Source organism: Rattus norvegicus, chromosome 5 (genome assembly GCF_036323735.1).
Source record: "Rattus norvegicus strain BN/NHsdMcwi chromosome 5, GRCr8, whole genome shotgun sequence".
In the NCBI taxonomy this organism is placed as follows: Eukaryota; Metazoa; Chordata; class Mammalia; order Rodentia; family Muridae; genus Rattus; species Rattus norvegicus.
In genome coordinates, this window is record NC_086023.1 from 128,888,385 (window position 1) to 128,909,594 (window position 21,210).

At 45.9% G+C, this 21,210-nt stretch overlaps 1 protein-coding gene across 4 annotated transcripts in view; it reads left to right on the forward strand.

Annotated features, from left to right (window-relative positions):
• The window catches only part of Rab3b (RAB3B, member RAS oncogene family), a 67,054-nt gene that overhangs the window by 29,351 nt on the left and 16,493 nt on the right, over positions 1-21,210 (forward strand).

Sequence of the window (21,210 nt, forward strand, 5' to 3'; positions counted from 1 at the left end):
TCTATACAAAGGCAAGAAGCATAGTTAGGGTTGACCGCTCTATCGTGCTGTGTTGTGTGGCTGGTCTTAGGTGGCCACAGTCACTTTTAGGATCTCAAGCCCTGGGTTTGACTAGGCAGAGTCATCAGCAGAGAAATTAGAAATTAGACAGGGTTCCAACTGCTTTTCCCCCATGCTGATGGAAAACGGAGACCGAAGTGGGGCTCTGTCCAGTTGCTATGGGAGGCTGTCAAGCTCTCCCAGATCGTGCCTGATGTGTTGCTAAGGCAGGGGTAGGAGTATTGGAGGCAGTTTGGCTGAGGAGTTGAAGTGCCTTCCTTCTGCAGCTGCCTCTTCCCCCACACCATTGCCCCGCATCTGGGTTGCCAGGTGACCACTGGAAATGGCTGGAAACACTCAGCTGTACTCCTGCGCTTCTTGCCTTCCTCCGTGAATGATGCAGAGGCTCTGAGCTCAGGCCCGGCTGGGTAGGAGGCCCAGGGAATGCCTCTCCTTCCCCTAAGGCATGTATTCTCCTCATTCACTTGTCAATTTTGTCATTCAACCACACCCTCCTTCAGTTTCATTCCAGAATCCTTCCTTTCCTCTTTGAGGTAGGGTTTTGTACATCCTGGGCTGGCCTTGAACTCTCCATATTACTGAGGATGGTTTTGATTTCTGACCTTCCTGCCTCAGCCTCCCAAGTGTTGGAAATGACCGTCGTGTGCTACTCCACCCCCATCCATAGCTCTCTTCTGAGGGCCAACTCTAAGCCTGTCTGTCCTGCCTTTCCTTTTCCTTGCCAGCTTCTGAGTATTTCGCCCTTAGACCAGCAGCAGCCTTTGGGGAGCTTCTTGCTCTGAATCTTGTTCTTTCCAAATGACCTCTGATCATTATCATGCCAGTGCTTAAAAATAAAAAAAAAAAAACCAAAACAGCAAAAAACATGGCTTCTCGTCAATATACTGGGCCCAGTCGTCTTCACTTACTTATCCTTCTGGCAGCCTACCAGCCACACCTCCAGTCCCAGCACATGAAATACTTACAAGTATATAAATAAAACAGTCTTAAACTGGTCAGTCTTAAAACCTGTAATCCAGCACTTGGGAGGAAAAAGGATCAAGAGTTCAAGATCATCCTGAGCTACACAAAGAGGCTACCCTAGGATACACGAGAGTTCCAGGACAGCTAGGGCTACACAGAGAAGCCCTGTCTTGAACACCCCCTGCCACACACACACACACACACACACACACACACACACACACAGCAAAGCTAATGCGGCCGTCCCAGTCGCTTCCCTATGAGTGCTGTCTTACATTGGCGTGGCGTATTGCTATAATGTCAATACATTTGACTAGGTTCACGATTCGTATCATTTTCTTCTATCCTCTCTGAATCTCTCCTTCTCCCTCCCTCCTTCCGTCCCTCCCTTCTTCGTGTCCGTGGATGGGTGCACACGTGACCAGAGACAGTTTTCAGGAGTCACTTCTCTCCTCCCACTGTGCTGAGGCAGTTGACATTAATTCTGGCCCTGGGCTGATTGCCGTGTAACTCTCCTTTCTCTGCCCCCAGTTTCACCACGGGAGTCTCAGGTCTACAGACTCAGCCTCCGCACCTGTTCTGGTGCCCCCTCCTCCACTGTTGAGGATTCTGGGAACCAAACTCAGGTCATCAGTGTTGCACAGCTAGCAATTTTGCCCACTGAGTCATCTCACTGACCCTGTAGACGTTTCTTAACATTTTTACTCAGTGGTTTGTTTTTTTTTTCTTTTTTCTTCTCCAGGATCTCCTCCAGAACTCCACTTAAATTTAATTTAATTGTTCCATCCCCTTTGGCTCGTCTTGGCTGTGACAATGTACTTTTTACCTTCATGTTCTGCCCACGCTGTTCTCTCCTCTCCCATGATCACCCCTCTTCTCTCATTCTCTATCCAAAAACCCTCATTTGACTTTAAAATCTCAGTCCAAGTATCATCTCTTCTGGGTCCTTTGGTGGCCCTGTCCCCAAACCTGGGTTAAAGCCCTCTTAACTTCCACATCTTCAGTCTGCTCTGCACGAGTCTAGAGCAAACCTGTCTTCTCCCCAGGCTGAAGTTCCCCAGGGCGAAGGGTGGGTCCAACTCACATCTGCACCTCTGGCAGGGAGCACCCAGCCTTGTGAAGAGTAAGGGATCTGGGAACTGGGGAGATGGCTCAGCGGGTGAAGCACTTGCTGTGTAAACACGAGAATCTAAGTTCAGATCCCTACATCTGTGTGAAAAGCTAGGCCCAACAGCATGCTGAAAGTGGAAATTTCTGGTTTCTTTAACAACCCGGTTGTGTCACATGATGTTTCTCTGGAAGCAGTCTTGTGAGAGGACACGTGATGTTTTGTTGAAAACAGACCCGAGAGTGTGAGTGATGGTTAGAAAGAATATAAATAGAACCCCACAAGCAGTGAGAGGACGCTCTTGCATTATTATGCCTTGTAAAACCTCACTTCTTCGCTGGTCTCTGATAGTCTTCTCTGGTCTGCATTGGGTTTCACTTCATAGAGAGAAATGTGCCAAAGAACTTCTCATGGTATTCTGGCTGATTCTGGTCAGTTCAGCAAAGTCTTGCTGTTTCTGCTGGATCTTTCTGCCGCTACTGATTCATGTTTGGTGTCTGCTATTGAACTGGACTGCTGCTATCCTGATATGGAGATTGTAATCATCCCAAGGAACTACTTCTAAACAGGCCCACAAAACCCTTTTGCTATTAAACTTCTTTTTCCCCTGCCTCTGGTTGGTAGATTAGAAGGGAGGTTAAAGTGTTTATAAACCCGAATAAAGTAGGTTGTGAAAAATCTAAGCGTACAAGTCCCTGAGCTGGCCGGCCAGTCCGTCTGGATCAGTTGAGACAGGCTAGGCTGACTCCATGACAGGCTTCAAATTGGCAGGTCAGGAGACTAGGCCTAAATCTCTGTTTCCAAGAACTGGACAAGTCCAGGCCTCAGAAGCTGCCCTGCCACCTGGCCTGAGGCAAGGACAATGGGTCAGCAGTCGTTTCCAGACGTCCCCAGCAATGGTTCTGGAACGTCCCTAGAGATAGAGCCAACGATAAGGGGAGGAGTAGAGGTCACCTACCCCTCCTGGGAATTCCCCTAAGTCGGACCTGCAAGCTCACTTGGCTTGGGAGCCTCCATCTTGGAATGGGAGACCACAGCATGCTGGACTTCTGCAGAAAAAAACACTCTTTGCTTTTACATGCTATTTGAGTCTTCAGTGAATCATGAATCTTTATACGACGAGGGCAAATTCAGTGAGAACTCTGTCTCAACGGAAAATCCAGGAGGAGGACATCCGACACCCACCTCTGTCTTCTACCTCCTCTATTCCATCTTCCCCTGCAGAAATTGCTGGTTTATTTATTTTTAAGATGAAGTCTTGTTATATTGACCAGGTTGGCCTTAAACCTGGGTTCAAGTAATCTTGTCACCTTAACCTCCAAACCATGTAAATAACTGGTGCTCACAGAGGCCAGAAGAGGGCATCAGGTCCCCTGAAACTGTAGTTTCATGGGGGGGGCTTGGAATCGAACCCAGATCCCCTGGAAAAGCAGCAGGTGCTCTTAACCGCTGATCCATCTCCCCAGCCCCCAAAGTGACAGTTCTTAATAGGGTTCTAAGCTTCCAGTTTCTTTTGCTGGCCTTGGGAAGGAAGAGGTAAAAATGAAAGGGAGAACTCATGAACAGAGAAAGAAAACCTGAGATGATTCTGAAGATGCCTTCTGCTCAGGCCACCCTGGGGTGCCATTTTTTTTTTTTTTCATAAGAAGAGAAAGGAGACTAGTTAGAAATCTGGATAGATTTCTCCCTCACTGGATAGAAATCTCCCTCACCAATGTGTTTGTTGCTGTGTCAAGTGATTAAGCCCAAAGCCTGGCCTGGAAATTAACCACCAGCAGAGGTGTAATCAGCGTTTGAATTTTCTTCTGGCTGAAGTTTGTTCTGCAGTTTCTAGCCTGGTGCTTCCCCGCTCATTCTGCACACTTCCCAGCACTTCCCGATCCTGAGGAATCTGAAACTTGCTGGCTCCAAAGGAAAGAGCAGCAGATTGAGGGCAAACTGTAAGTTGAATGAACATGACTCATGTTTATACAGAGCTCTCCAGCTGCCAAAGCACTGTCACAACACCCATTTTATCCTCCCAGCAGTGCCCAGAAAAGAATATTATTGACAGCACTATTTTGCAGTTAAGTCTAGCTCTCAGGGAGCCAAATAACTGGTCCAAGGTCACATGCTAGGAAGTGACAGAGACGGGGTTTGAACTTAAATGCACTCGGTCCTCAAACCCCTAGCCTTTCTGCTGCCCTTCATGGCACCTTCATGGTGCTTACAGTGTTGAGTTAAAATAGGGACTGGGGAGATGGCCCAGTGTGTGAACTACTTGCTGTGCACCTTAGTAATTCACAGAGCAGAGAGTTAGGAAGGCTGTCGGGTCAGACCCTCTGGGTAGGGGCTTTATCTGCTGTGTGACCTTAGGCAAGGTATTTAACCTCAGCGTCATCTGTACAAAGAGTGTGAAAAAAAAAAAAACAACTCCAGGAAATTATAGGAGTTAGTACCTGCCTGCCCCACCCTATTGTAACCCGTTGCACTCAGCCATCACCTCTGCCTGTGGGTATTGGGGAGAAATGGAATCCTAGAGCAGGAAGTGGGTAGACTGAATTCTGAATGACAAGCAGGGATTGGTTTAGGAAGGCTGGGACTACAGCTGCTCCAGGCAAAGGAAACAGACACTTTTCAGAATAGGCTGCTGAGGGTGGGCGAGGTTGCCCATGCCTTTAATGCCAGTACTCAGAAGACAGAGGCAGGCAGATCTGTGAGTTTGAGGACAGCCTGGTCTACCAAGTGAGTTCCAGTTCAGCCAGGGCTGTTACACAGAGAAATTGTCTCAAAAAAACAGTAGCAATGACAACAAAACAGACTGTTGGGAACTTAGGGTGACAAAAAACTAGGAAGAAGAGATGGGAGAGGGGTCCCATCATCCTTGGGCCCTGAAGTTAGAAAAGCCAGGCATAAGTTAGGTAGCTTAAGATCTGGAAGATAGGGTTAACACAGGTCAAACCCTGAGACCCCACCTTTGTCAACTTGGAACATTGGCAAGTACTCTTGGACCCACCCCCGTCCCCCCTTTTTAACTGCTCAACTCAAAGTCTCTTTGTGAGGATTGTGGCAGCAATAATTCGTGGAAATTACCTGTCATAGTTTCTGACAGTATGGGCTCAGTACATGTTGGCAATGTCTATTTGATTGTAATTATCACTGTGATAGGGATACATTATAATACCATGTAATTCCAGGGAGCCAGGAGCAGCTCTAACATTTACCATTCAGTCTAATACCCCTATTTTGAAGATAGAGACTCCAAAGTCCAGGGAAGAGGGTGTTGATCTTAAGTGCACCAAGCAGATGAACAATGGGATTAAGTCATACCCAGTCTCCTGGATCCCGCCTGCACTGCGATTCCCAGCCCTTCTCAGGCTGCCTCCGACAGGTTGGTTGCTCCCACCCTCCTTAGATGGTTGTCTCCCTTCCCCTGTAAATACATTTCAAGGCTTGTGCTTCCTGGAGCTGAATGCTGGTCCTATTTTTAGACTTCTCTGGCACCTGTATGCAAATGACCCACAGGGGATTTGTCTACTATGGTGACTCTGGCCAACTCCCCAAAGAAAGCAACGATGAGACCGGAGGGAAGGCACAGCTCAGAGTAGGCTAGAGATTTTGGACCCTGGAGTTTTCTTTCTAGTTAAGTCCCAAAGGTCCTGGGGAGCTCAATTGAGTCTCTCCTCTGCTGTGTATACATAACTCCTTATATCTTTCTCTGGAAATGAGTTCTGTAGGGTTCCTGGGCCAGACCTCAAGCTGTGGGGTTGGCTTTGGAAATCATAGCAGAGGCTGTCAGTCATGGCAATGGCTCTGGCTTAGGTTCCAGGGTGCAGGGAATCATTGTTTTTAGGAAGATGACAAGGGATGGGGGAAGGACTCAAATGCTTCCCCGACAAAATGGTGCCCCCTGGTCCTTGATCTAAGCAGCAGCATTCTAGTTATAACCTTATGAGCTAGCTCACAGTTACCAAAATGTCCTCTGGCGACGGCCCTGTGTTGGGTGTCACCAAACTCCTCATGTGTCCTGATCTTTTCAGGACAGTGTCCTAGTGCCTTGGCCTGGTGTTCAAGAGCCCAGAGCCCTGGCTTCAGCATTGCCTGCCACTTCTTCCCCACCTTTAAGTCGTTTGCTTCAGAGAACATGAGATGCTAGCAATTGTAAGACACGCCCCTCTTTCACAGAGCGTAAACGTGGGGAAGTGAGCATCCAAAATCCATGAAATTGTGTCCTATAACCCCATAAACATAAACTAACCACCTGCACTCCCCCAGATGTGCTATTTCAGGGCTACCTCTTCTTGTTGTTTCTTTTTTTAGATGTTTATTGTGGAAAAACTCGAACATAATACTCAGATAGAGAGAATTAATAGTACGCGACCATGATAATAAGAGTTCAGTATGTACCCAACATGCAGCCATAACATGGCTGTCCCTCTATGTTTTTCTCCATGTTCTTCCTCTCTGGATGCCTACTAATAACAGTAGCAACTGCTAGTTCTTGTTAGGGAATTTTTTTCTTACTTGTGAAAAAGTAATATATGCTCATTAAAAATATTTTGAGGGCTGGAGAGAGGGGTGAAGGCACTTGTCACGCAAATGTGAAGACCCAAGTTCAAATCCTCAGAGCTCACGTGGAAAACAGATGTATAGTATGACTGTAATTCCCATGCTCTTCCTGGAAGACAGGAGCTAGAGACAGAAGAATCCCTGGAAACTCAAGGGCCAGCTAGCCTGGAGTATACTGTGGAAAAACAACAAAGGAACCCTCTGCCAAACAAGGTGGAAGCTGAGGACTCACTTGCAAGATTGTCTCCTGACCTCCATGTACATGCTGTGGCCCACACACACACACATGCATGTACACATTACATACATACAAAATATTTTAAAATTATGGCTAACCATAAAAAGTTATTGATACTTTGTTGCATCTCTTAAATTTATTTTATGAGGAAGAGACGCATGCCGTGGCACGCCCATGGAGGCCAGAAGACAACCTGTCGATTCGCTCTCCCTCCCACGTGTGTCCCTGAGGTCGAAACCAGGTTGTTAGGCTTGGTGGCTTCCTGCTAAGCCATCTCACTGGCCTGCTACTAGTATTTTGATTGGCTTCTGTATCCTTCCTATGAATTTTGAGCATAGTTGAGGTCACATGGATGTTCAATCTTATACCCTGCCTTTTCTTTGATTTGGTATGACGTAAGCATAGCTAATATATTCATGTAATCATCTCATTGTTTTATGGGAAGGACGTAACTTCATTAGCTCATCATTCCCTCATGCCCACCACTCTGAACAAGTCAAGGAGTGGAGCTCACCCTCTGGCCCTGCAATCTTAGTGTTTGCTCATCTTTGACCATTTTAACCGCTTTCCAACTAGGAGCTGTTGTGAATCCTGTTCCACCCGGTTCCATCCTGATCGTGCGTGTTGCATGATCATCTCTGTCATGTTTACTTTTGTATGTTTACTTCCTCAAGTCAGATTCTCAGTAAGGAAATTCCTACTTTACTTTACCTTGTGGACAGCTAATATTCTCTTATTTTTAGTTTGGTGTGTTCGATAGAGGAAAGCAACCAAGCGTCCTCGTTTCTAAGTGCATTTGCCCGATGATTGCTTATTGAACACTTGCCATCTCTTGATTAACCGTTTCCTTTCTGTAATCGTCTGTGTGACGGGGACTGCTATTTTTATCACCTGCAATTTCTCAGCACCAGACCCGACTTTCCTCATTTCCTTGTACTTGCTATGACCTCAGGAGATATTAAGTATAATCTTGTTCCAAGTTTAACTTTTCCCTCCTGGGCCCCCTTTCCTCCCTGTGTCTTCCTGCCTTGAAAGGGAGTTGGGTGAGTCATGTAGAGGATGCAGCAGGTGGCAAATCAAGTGGATTCCTCAGAGAGACTGCTCAGAATGCTTCGAGTGATGCTGGTGTCAATTTGGAGGCAAAGGAGCTGAGAGGCAATGCAGGCCTTGAAGTTAAATTTGTCCATGCGAAACGCTGGGAGTTACATGTGGGTGATGGTTTATTCAACGCACATCTCTGGCAGCCGTGCTTTGTGCCCAGATATATGTGAGTGCTCATCAGGACTTCTTTGATGAAGAAGCTACAGATGAAGCGGATGATTATGAGTAGCCAATTAACCATGTACCTGTCAGAAGGGTTCAGACCCAGTGGAGATACGCAGCTGACAGTTGGAAATTTCCATCTGTAACTGGAAAGTGAGGAACTGGGAAAGGACAAGGGGTCAGTCTAGGACACAGAGCCAGCACAGGGGAGATAGAAGGGAAGGACCAGAAACTTATCTATCTATCATGGAAACGAAGCAGAGGGGTTTTGATAAAGGGTTTAGGGTTTTGGGATGCCACTCAGGGTAACTGAGGCATTGTACTGCCTTCCCTTCCCTTGTTCATTCCTTTGTAGATTCATCTTTTGCTGCCAGGTGCCAAGCTTTGCTCCTGACGTTGGTGGTACAGAGATGCCAAGGCACAGCTCCACTCCTAGGCTATGCGAGGTGGGAGTGGAGGCAAATCCCCGACCTGGGCACCCTGACTGGTTCACTCCACATGTATTTACTGAACATCTCAGACATACCAGATGCCTTGATACATGAAAGGGAGCCTGTGGCATTTGGTTCAGTTCACCTGCTTCAGGTGAAAATTGGTGCCTACATCTTAATAGAAATCAGCAGTCACATCTGTCAGTGTTTTCGAGTTGTAAGGACTTTTATCAGAGACTAAGGCTAAAATGAACTTTCATTTTTTTAATCAAAAAATGATGGAGTTGGCCACAGGCATACCTATGACAGGATTTCCATGTTCACGGCAAGTTCCCCTCTCTCCTGTGAGGGTTCTGAGAGTAGGGACACACAGGTTTTCTCCACTAGTGTGAACTCAGTAAATGTATGGGAAGTTGATGTTCTCAACAGGGATCGTATATCTCTGAAAGTCTGCTGTGCTGTTGCTAAAATAAAGACCCACATGCATTCTCTGAACAGGGATGATGAGATCTGGTGGGATGGGTCAGTGGGTAATGGCATTTTGCTGCCAAGCCTGAAGACCTAAGTTTGGTTCTTGGACCCTATGTAGAAGAAGGAAAAACTGATTTCTACAGCTTGTTCTCTGACTTCCACCTAGACCAATGAATGTACACACACACACACACACACACACACACACACACACACACACACACACACACGTGCGCGCTCATGTAAATTAGAAAAAGACTGAGGATGGATTTTGAAACCAGATCCTGAAGGGATAGATTCCCTCTAACCTGAACTTTAAAGCCTAGATAGGATTTTACTTGTTCACAGAGACCAGGGAACTTTTTACTGCTCAGTCCTGGATTCCAGTGATGCTTTTCCTTCCCTCTGCCCTCAAGGACGTAACCATTGCTCCTTAGAATCCAACATCCTTGTCTGTAATCAGTAGTGACAAGGGGATGTGGTGCTAGAAAGAACACCGGCAATGGTAAGATTCTGTGATAAACACCATGACCAAATGCAACATGACCAGAAAAGACTTATTGGTCTACAGGTTCAATCAATCATTGAGGGAAGCCAAAGTAGGACCTGAAGCAGGGCAGGAACCTGGAGGCAGGACCTGAGGTAGACATCCTGGAAGAGTGCTGCTTACTGGCTTGTTCCCCATGGCCTGCTTAGCTTGCTTTCCTCTACAACCCAGAACCACCTGTGCAGGGGTGGAGCTGACCACAATGGGCTGGATGCTCACACATCAATCATCAGTTAAGAAAAGTCCCCCATAGGCTTGCCCACAGGCCATTCTGATGGAGGCAGTTCTTCAACTGGGCTTTCCTCTTCCAGGGTAACTCCAGTTTGTGTCACATCAGCAGAGAACAACAAGCACAGAGTCAGAACCTTTGAATATGAGGACGTACTTCCCTGGGGCTGAAGCGCCGGGTCAATGAATAAGAACACAGGCTGCTCTCCCAGAGGACCTGGCTTCAATTTCCTACCCACATGGTAGCTAACAACCATCTGTAACTTCAAACCCCAAGGAATCTGATGCCATCTTCTGTCCTCTAAGGGCATAGAAGGCACATGGTGTACAGGTAGACATTCAGGCAAACACTCATACACATAAAAGAAAAATGAAGTCTCAAAAAACAATTTAGTAGCTATGGGGTCCTGAGAAGGTTGCCAAATGTCTGGGTCTCAGTTCATCTGTATAATAAAGAACCCCTGTGTGCTTGAGATGGTTGGATAGGTGTGGCCTCCTTAGCCTCCTGTGTGTGAATGCTTGGCCCATAGGGAGTGGCACTATTAGGATGTGTGGCCTTGTCGGAGGAAGTGTGTCACTATGGAGGTGGCCTTTGAGGTCTTATATATATGCTCAAACTATGCCCAGTGTGGAAGATAGCTTCCCCCTGGCTGTCATTGGATCAAGATGTAGTCAGATCAAGATGTAGAATTGAGAGAGAGAAGCAGAAGGAGGGACACAGGGAGGGAGCGAGGGAGGGAGGGAAAGAGGGAGGGAGGGAAGGGGGAAAGAGACAGAGAGAGAGAGAGAGAGAGAGAGAGAGAGAGAGAGAGAGAGAAGAAACGGAGAGGGAGAGAGGGAGAGAGAAGAGAGAGGGGGAAGGAGAGAGGGACAGAGAGGGAGAGAGAAGCTTCTGGTAGGGGACACAGGTACACAGCAGGGCAGGATTCAGGGGTGGGAGCCTCAGAGGTATGCTCTCACTAGCTCTGTAAGGACACAGTTCTTTCACTGCTTGGCCTGCCTCTTTCCTGCCTTTGTGTCAGCAACACTAAAGAGACCAGAAGGAGGAGGTAGCATGTATGATGTCATACACTCTTTCACATGAGTTTCTACATTAGTTTCTTAATTCAGTACCTAGCCAGCCCCTGAGGTTCGCTCACTAGCATTCTTATTAATTGCCCACTGTATGCCACATGCTATAGTTCAGGGCCTAGGGTTTAGCTATGTTTGATTTGACCTCAAGGTACCTATAGCCTGAAACAGATGAACAAATCAGCAGCTCCAGTAAATATAATGTATGCATGATATTGTACCAAACTATAGGTGGGCAGGGAACAAAGTCTCTGTCTCTGACTCTCTCTCTGTCTCTCTCTCTCTCTGTCTCTCTCTCTGTCTCTCTCTCTCTCTGTCTCTCTCTGTGTTTGTGTGTGTGTGTGTGTGTGTGTGTGTGTGTGTGTGTGTGTGTGTGTAAAACTTTTAAAACTTGGTGAAAGATTCAGAGAAAACTCTTTTTTTTTTCCAAAACAGTTTCCTTAAGTAGCCCTGGCTGTCCCAAAACTTGCTTTGTAAACCAGGCTGGCCTCAAACTCACAGAGATCCACCTGCCTCTGCCTCCTGAGTGCTGGGGTTAAAGGTGTATGCCACCAGCACCTGGCATCAGAGAAAACTTTTACAGAAGGAAAGAAGCTTAGAGATGGAGATATAGTTCAGTAGAGAGAGAGCACTTGGTTAGTATACATGAGGCCTTGGGTTCAAACCTCAGTACCCCATCACAAAAAAAAAAAAAAAAAAAAAAAAAAGAAAGAAAGAAAGAAAAAGAAAAGAGCGAAAGGGGAAAGGAATGGGTTAAGCAAAGATCAGCAAAGTCCAGGGGTACGAAGTGTACACAATAATCATGCAAAACTGGAGCTCACTGTTCTGTCAAGGAAAGGGATGGGGGAACTAGAAGGAGAAGTCTGAGCTGGACTGTAAAGGATCTGTATCCTCTGAGAAGCTGTGGGCTTTCAGAATCCAGGGAAGGTCTTAGACACAGGGAAAGGCGATGAGAATTGAATTTTAGAATTCCATCTGGTGCTCATGAGTTCTATTCGGAATGTTGAGGGCATCTAATAAACCCCTCCCTCCAACAGCATTTGTCAGGACACTCCAGCCCCTAGTGCAGGGGCTGGGCCAGACACTGGAGATACAACAGTAACCAAAACCAGACATCCTGTTCTTATGGCACTCGCAGCTTGGCAGGGGAGACAGACACTAATCACATAATTATACAAATAAATATGAAATTACAGCAGGGATGAGTGCTACAAATGGGATACACATGGTCCCAAGAAAGCGTGTTTCTGGAGCATTTTATTGGCCAGGATGGTCAGGACAGCTCCTCTACTGAGCTGAGCAAGCTCTGAAGGAAAGGTGTGAACCTCACGGTACTGGGAGGGCTCCGATTGCATGGCCTTCCCTGGCCTCACTTGCTTCAGAGCCCAAGTCCAATTGTGGCAAAACAATACCGTAGACTTAGTAAGCACCGCTTAGCAGTCTTGTCACCAAATAACCTCCAGCAAAGATTTGAAAAGAGAACGGAAGCTCCCTTGACACTTTAGATACTTAAAAATAGATGTACTATTCCTTGAGGGTCAAACTGCACATCTTTCTCAGTGGGTTTCAAGTTCCCATCAGGGTTCTGGTCAGTCTGTTCACTGTCAAGGTCCTACTTCAGGTGATTGGAAGGTCATTGATGTTGCCTTGTGAAGAGAGCACTGTTGTCTTAGAGGCACAAGACCTGTTTTTACTTAAACCCCTGTGATACTGTCAATTGTCAACAGGACAGAATCTAAAAATCACCTAGAAGGCCGACCCCTGGCTGTGCCAGTAGGGCTTAGCTTGGCTGTGACGTTGAAAGGGAAGGCCTGCTCACTCCGGGCGGTAGTTTTCCCTGGCGGTGATCCTGGACTGTATGCATGGAGTAAGGGAGCTGAACAGAGTGTGACGTGACCAGCTACTTCAACCTCTGTTACCTTGACTGCTTTGCCACAGTGGAGCATCCCTTGAGCTGTGCTCTAGAATGGCAGCCTGAACCCCCGAGCAACGATCTAGAATGGGAGCCTGAACCTCTGAGCAGTGATCTAGAATAAACTCTTTCACAAAATTGCTTTTGTAACAACAACAACAAGAAAATTACCTGAAGCAATCTGTTTTCACAATTGCCCGTCTTCTGCTGCTTTAGGTTTCAGCTGTCCTGGTAGAGCAGTGGTTCTCATCCTAAGGGTCGAACAAACCTTCCACAGGGCTTGCCCAAGACCATCAGAAAACACCAGTACCTACATTACAGTTCATAAAAGTACCAACATTGCAGTTATGAAGTAGCAATGAAGTTGATTTTATGGCTGGGGGTCACAGTGACACGAGGAACTAGGTCACTGGGTCGCAGCATTAGGCAGTTGAGAACCACTGCTCCAGAGGATGGAGATATTGATCATTTTCTCACAGGTATTTAGCTGAGGTCATAGAGGACACCCTATTAACATATACCAGGATCTAGACATTTGGAGAAATGCCACATTTCTCTTTACTCGCTGTCTCCAGAGAACAGTTACACACTCTGTTTCAGCTCAGCAAACGGAGGAGGTGATGCAAATGATCAGAAATGTCTGTCAGTGTGATGTCCTGAGAGGTGTACTCAATGTAAGCATGCCAGTACAGTTGATATTTTTGAGTGACGGTGTAGATTAAATAACTTTGGAGTTTCCTTTCAAACTTGAGAATCTAACAAACTGAGCGTCGCACTGAGTGGAAACGCTGAGAGGGCACATGTGGCACAAGGAGGCATGAACAGAAACATGGAGCACTGATGAGGGTGGCTTGTGATGGTGACGTAAGCAATCAGCAGGATATGAAGACCGTGTGGGAGCAAATATTAGTCGAGGGCCTGGGTGCTGGGCACCTGAGTTCACTTAAGCTCTGAGGGTGATTTCTAACCTTGAGCCCAGGAAGACAGATGTGTTGGCCACTGGAAAGCCTCAATACCTAGAATGGGGCTTCATGAAATCACCTGACACGTGTAGGTGTTCCCTTGACAGACAGTGTATCTGTCTTCCACACTGACGGGGTGCTGGAGGCCAGAGCAGCAGCTTGCCTGGTTTCTGCTCTTAGGCATAACATTTTGCTCACAGAATGCTCTCTCACGGAAAGCTCACGGAATGTCGGTTGCCTGAAAGTGGCTTGATTGTTCTTGATGTCACAGTTGCCTTCTTCGAGTAGCCAGTGAGTCATTCGTCTTTCTTTCTGCTCCTTCCTGTCTCATTTTTGGTTCTATTTCTGACTCTCATCACTGAAAATGAAATCAGTGTTTGTCAGTGTGATTTTTAAAAATAAAAAACAGGAGGATTGGAGAGTGTTTCTCTGGGCGACTTTCCGTTTAGCATGGAGCGCTGAGAGCTGGCTGCAGGCCACTTGTTTCTAACTTTGTGTCTTTACATGGAGTCACAACGACACAGCCAGTATGAGTAGCGGTTGCCATGAGCTTTTCTGAGCACCCTGCATATGTTCTGTGTCCTGCCAGGCTCTGTGTACATCATCTCTAATCCTCCCCAGTCACCTTAAGTTTGTCCTGTTACCATCACTTTCCAGATGAGGAAACTGACTTTTAGATTTATTCATTATTTATTGTTTTATTTTGAATGTATGAATGTACCACCCATGTATTTATGCACCGTGTGTGTGTGTGTGTGTGTGTGTGTGTGTGTGTGTCTGGTGCCTGAGGAGATCAGAGGAAGGTGCTGGACTTCCTAGAATTGGAGTTATAGAAGGCTGCACCACCCTGTGGGTGCTGGGAATTGAACCTGGGTCCTCTGGAAGAGAGGCAAGTGTTCTTAAACAGCTCCATTTCTCTCTCCAGGTTAAACAGATGAAGAATTAAATTAGTTATTTATAGAAATGATTTAAAAGTTAAATAATAATGACAGATACTCATCTACTCAGTTGCCTATTATGGGCCAGACATTTTATTTAATTACCAAAGCCCTACTAAGTCTCCAAGAAATGAAATAATCAATCTATCCACAATCACGTGGCTGATGGATGGCAGAGCTGGGAGTCAGACCAAGGTCTGTCATCTACTCTTTCACATTGAGACTCTGGCTGGAGTCAGCCTTGATAATTTGGAATAGAGAGGGAAGTGACATGGGCCACAAGACATGTCCACGGGGGCTGGACGTATCTGGGGAACTGGGTTGGGGAAGTGATAAATGAATGAACGAACAAACAAACAAGCAAACAGTACTTAGTATGTTATGGGTTATGTAGGAACTGCACAAAACAGAGCATAGGGGCTCATGTCTGAACCCCAGATCTCAGACGGTAGAGGCAGCAGGATCAAAAGTTCAAAGTCACCTTCAGGCACACTGCAAATTTGAAATCATTTTGGGCTACATGAGACACCACTGTCCCAAAAGAAACAAACACCAGAACGCCATGCTTTTTAAAAAAATTATTTATTTTTATTTTATGTATATGAGTGTTTGCTTGTATGTAGGTGAACCACCTGTGTGCCTCAGAGGCAGGGGTGGGGGCAGGGGTTGGATGCCCTGGGACTAGAGTTATGGACAACCTTACACTGGGAACTGAACTCTGCAATAGCAGCAAGTACTCCTCACTGCTGAGCCAGGTCTCCAGCCCGGCCCCACGCTTTTTGTTTAAACAGCAGAAGTTGGGAACTCTGCTGTCTGTAGCCCCATGTTAGGCTGGGAAAACAGAGATGGGGCTGACTCCACGTCCAAGCTCCTCTGAGACTGCGTAATAGGTTTTCCAATTAGTCGGACATCAACTGGATCATAAGAGTTAGGACATCGGGCTTGGCAAAGACATGAAACTAAACACTTTTACAGACATAATTTAGGGGTGGTGCAGGAGCCCAGAGCTTGTGGGATCCCTGGATCAGGAAGAATGGCTTTATTCTAGTCCTGTAACACTGAACTCAGGGGCTGAACTTGAGATCAGTGGTAGCCTGCAGCACTGACTTGAAACAGGAAGCAGAGGCAAAAGCATGGGAGAAGCTGATTAAATATTGAAAGAGTGTTTATTAGGTGTGCACACACAGAGGTGGGTAGGGAAGGAGGGAAGGAGGGAGGGAAGGGGAGGAGAAGGGAGACAGGGAGAGACAGACAGACAGACAGACAGACAGACAGACAGACAGAGACACACAGAGAGAAACAGGCTTTATGTAGACGTGGCACATAGCAATTTCCCCTCACTAGTGCCTAGGTTTCCAGGGTTAGGAGCATACACACTCATTCATCGTCCGTGCCTCCTCTCAGGCATCCATGAGCTTGAGGGGTGTGTGCTTGCAGACTGGGAGGAGGAGGAAGACGCTCAAAGACATCAGCGAACAGGAAGGTGACGCCTTGATCTAGAAGATGCTCGTGCTAACTTCAGGCTTCCTTTTATTAACCCAGGCTGGACAGGTGTGGGCCAGAGAGATGAGTGGTTAAGAGCATGGAGAAACAGTCCTGGTGGGATAGCTGTTGTCCTTCCTCTTCCTCTTCCTCTTCCTCCTCCTCTTCCTCCTCCCCCCTCCCCTTCTCCCCCTTTCTCCTCTTCCTCTTTGTCCTTCTCCTCTTCTTTTTCCTCTTCCTCCTCCTCTTCTTTTCCTTCTTTCTGTTCCACTCCCCCCTTCCTTTAAGACAGAATCTTGTCATCAAGACTGGTCTTGAACTCACTATGTGTGTAGTTCAGGCTGGAGTTGAACTCCAAATCCTCCTGCGTCAGCCTCCTCGTGTTGAGACTACAGGCACTCGTTTTTCATATCTTTTCATCTGACTTGTCACTGTACCTTGTAATTTCATTTTTAATTTTGTTTTAGATTTTTAAAAAATAAATTCTATATCTTTATATGTGGGGGCATTTTTGCCTGCATGTATGTCTGTGCACCAAGTGTGTGTTGAGGTCAGAAGAGGACATCCACTTCCCTGGAACTGGAATTATAGACGATTGGGAGCTGCCATGTGGGTGCTGGGAATTGAACTTGGGTCTTTTAAACGAGTAGTCAGTGCTCTTAACTGCTGACCCAACTCTCTAGCCCCTCATCATTTCATTTTAAAATAGCTTTATCAGATCTTACCTGGATCAGAACAAAAATCCTCTAGCCAATCCAAGTGGCACACCATTGATCTAATTATGTCTCCTGTCCCAAAACATTGATCCACAAGATAAAGCCCTGCCCCCATAATACAACATACAGAGTCCTTTCTAGCTTTATTACCTACTCATTTCCCATTTCCCACCATTCTTTAAATCTCTGAGAATTCATGGGCTAAAATTCTTCCACCGCCCCCGAGATGACTCTGGGCAAAAGCTCTTGTTATGCAGGCCTGACCGCCCCAGTTCCAGCTCTAGAACCTGCAGCTGGAAGGGGACAACCGACCCAAACAAAGATGTCCTCCGAACTCCACACATAGGCTGTGCCATGCAAATGTGCCTCCCCATCACATACAGTAGGTAAGTAGGTAGGTAGGTAGGTAGGTAGGTAGATAGATAGATAGATAGATAGATAGATAGATAGATGATAGATAGATAGATAGATAGATAGATAGATAGATAGATAAAAATAAAGAGAGGTTGGGGATTTAGCTCAGTGGTAGAGCGCTTGCCTAGCAAGCACAAGGCCCTGGGTTTGGTCCCCAGCTCCGAAAAAAAGAAAAGAAAAATAAATAAATAAAGATTAAAAACCCTCTTTCTATTTCTCAGGATTCATTCACTTGTCAACTGGGAAAACATCCTTAGGAAAGGCCCCAGTACCTTCCCCACACACATCTTTAGGTGCGGCTCCTGGCTTGCTGCAGATTCCTCCTGTGGGAACTTCATGCTGTTTACCATACATTTCTTGTTCCTCTCCTGAGTGTCTGGTAGGATTGTCTCTCTTTCCCCTATTGAGAGCTGTGTCTGGATCGACGATATGCTTCACCTAGTGAAACAGGGAAAATAGAAGCTCAAAGAACCCATGCTATGGGCTATGATTCTGTGCTATCTTCCTATCTTCTCTGTCAGTCTTTATCCTGGACAAAGGAAGCCACAAAGGAGAGCACCAGCCATGGCAGGTACAAGCTGATGGTGGGAAAAACTGACAACACTGTGTTCAAGCTGCTAAGATTTAGGGATCCCTTGATATGGAGGAGCCCAGCCTACCCAGATAAAACGACCTCTGCTTTCTGACAGGTCCTGTAACTTCCCCAACATTGTTTCTCCCTCAGCTGAACTCAGGTCACCTTTTCTCTGTGCCACTTCTGTAGACATGGTGACATTTTATCTCCTATTGCTAATTACTAGTTCAGTGATAAGTCTTAGCCTCGCTAGGAAGCTCTACTGTGGCTTCCTGGGAGCAGGGATGGTGTTTACTCCATCTTTTCTTTACATCACACAAAGTATGGTTCGTGACTATGGGAATATATTATATAGGTATAAAGTCACATAGACCTGACTTGGTCTAAGTTCTAACCCTTATTAGACAGTGTCTCCAAACCATGGATTCTTACCTGACAAACTGGAGTACCAACGTGTATTCTGCAAGGCCTTGAGTGTCGAGTTATTTGGTGCAGTGCGACACTTTAGAACGCATACTGCCCTCACTGTTCATGTTCATGGACATTCTCAGTAAATGCTTGTAGATAAAGCAGTCTTTCGTTGATGAAGGTGTTGGGTTGGGGATTTAGCTCAGTGGTAGAGCGCTTGCCTAGGAAGCGCAAGGCCCTGGGTTTGGTCCCCAGCTCCGAAAAAAAGAACCAAAAAAAAAAAAAGAAGGTGTTGTGGCATGTGCCCTGGACTCAAGGCTATTCTTTGTCACCACTGTTATGACTTTGGGGAAGTCACTTACCCTCGCTGTAGGTTTTTGAAGTCTAAATTTTGTAACTACACAGGCTTTTCCTTCTGACCACTTTGTTCCCAATAATAATAATAATAATAATAATAATAATAATAATAATAAGTATATATACATATATATGCTGTCTTTACACACACCAGAAGAGGAAGTCATACCCCATTACAGGTGGTTGTGAGCCACCATGTGATTGCTGGGATTTGAACTCAGGGCCTCTGGAAGAGCAATAAGTGCTCTTAACCACTGAGCCATCTCTCCAGCCCCTCTGAGACTTCTTGTATATGAATGAATGCCTAAGCCAAAAGCTAGGGCTCTGTTCCCCGACTAGCTCATATCTCACTAATCCCATTACCTGACTCTAAGTTCTGCCATGTGGCTTGTACCTGGTCTTCAGTTTCATGTGATCACCTTCCTCAAACAGGTGTCCACCTTCTATTTCCTGCTTAAGCTAATAGGGTGCAGTATTTTATTGACAGGTGATATTTTCATACATTGCTCAAGAGATTCTCCCAACAAAATTGTATTGTTATTTGTTGTTATTTTGCATTATTATATTATATTCGTCATGTGCTGTTAACACATATGCATACCACAGTGTATAGGCCAGAGGACAATGTCTTGATTCTTTTCTAACATATGGGTTCTTGGGATCTAAGTCTGGTTGACAGGCTTGGCAGTAGGCACCGTTACCTGCTAAGTCATCTCACCTGACCTGGAAATTATTATTGAAAAAAAAGAAAGAAATTTTGTTTGGTTATAAAGAAAAGTGAAACTATGAAATTTGTAGTAAATGAATAAAACTGGAGAATACTATATTAAGAGTGATAACTCAAGGCCTGAAAGAAAAATAATGCATGTATTCTCTTATATGTATATGTATTATCTTATTAGCAGGATTCTACCTGCTAAATTGTTATGTGTGTGAATTTATGTGGGGATGTATAATAAGGCCTAGAAAGTACACAGAGGCTCTGAGAAGGGGAAAAGAGGTTGCTGAGGTGGGGGTAGAAGTGGGGAGCTCTGGGCAGAGCACGGTGGTAAGTGCCAGGGGGTGGGGCAGGGAGACGCAGAAGAGGAGAGGCTCAACGTAAACTAAGGGTGGGTGAGAATGCCAGAAGGAAAACCGATAATGGATAAGCTAATAAATGATTAACTCAAGGGGCTGGAGAGATGGCATAGTAATCAAGAGCACTGGATGCTCTTCCAGAGGCCCTGGGTCTGATTCTCAGCACCCACATGGCAACTCACAACCGTCTGTAACTCCAGTCCCAGAGGATCCAGCACTTTCTTCTGGCCTCCACAGGCACCAGGCATGCACAGGGTGCACAGATACACATGCAGGCAAAACACCCAAACACATAAAATAAACCAAAATATAAAGTTAAATAAGTCTATAAAAATTAAATAAAAAAATTTAAAGAGTTTGAACATAAGTATGCTACATAATGAATAAAGCAGTCCCCAGGAACTACAAGTTTATTAAATGAAAACCCTGTAGCAGGGCCAGAGGATCCCTTCCCTATGAGTAGTTGATCAGGAAGACCTTTAAGTTCCCCAAAACAATACGGGCATTTGCCACAGTCATTGGTCACTCATCAGAACTAGATCCTGTTGCTCAATTCATGCTTTGCTCACAAGACTTAAAAACCAAGCTGGAACCAGGAGGGAAGTTCCTTTTCCGACAGCTAGTCATGACATTAGACAGCTAGTCTAATGTCATAGCACCAGGCTTCTGGGTGACAATTACCATCAAGTGTGGATCTGTGCACTGCTCTATTCACCCGCTAGAAAAGAAGTTCTCCCTGGTGCAATGGAGGCAAGTCAGTCACAGGGGTAACCTCTTTGGTCAGATTTGAGTCTCACTTCACAGGAGGGAGTCCATATTTGGTACTGCAAGCCTAACTAAAAACTTGCAGCCAGTGATGCCCTAGGTCATTTTGCTAAATGGACAAGATGTGTCTACCATATTGCTGCCCAAGTATTTATGTTCATACCCACGGATTAGTGTTACCACCGGCTTTGGTCAGAGACGCTTCCTTTGCAGTGAGTAGTGGTAACTGCAGAGACAACTGGCAAAGGAGCTGAGAACAGGAAACTGTTGAACGGGACCTCTGTGTTGAGGAAGGAGCCGACTGAGGCAGAATGCTGTCTCTGGAATGTGACATTGCTGTTGCACTTATGGTTTTAATTAATTAACTAACTTTAATTTCGTAACTAATTAGTTAATGTGTAAGCACGCATATGCTCTCTTCTTTCTCACTCATGCATGGCACATGTGTGGAGGTCAGGGATCAACTTGCATGCATCAGTTCTTTCTTTCTATCATGTGGGTCCAGATAACCGAGCTCGGGTCATCAGCCCTGCTGCAGCACCTCTGATCTCACACAAACTGAGATTAACTGTGGAAGACTTGTCAAGATCATCTCAAAAGAGGAAGAAGAGCCCTTGACCTTTCCCTGACCAGGATGTATGGACTGATAATGCTCCCCCCCCCACACACACACACAG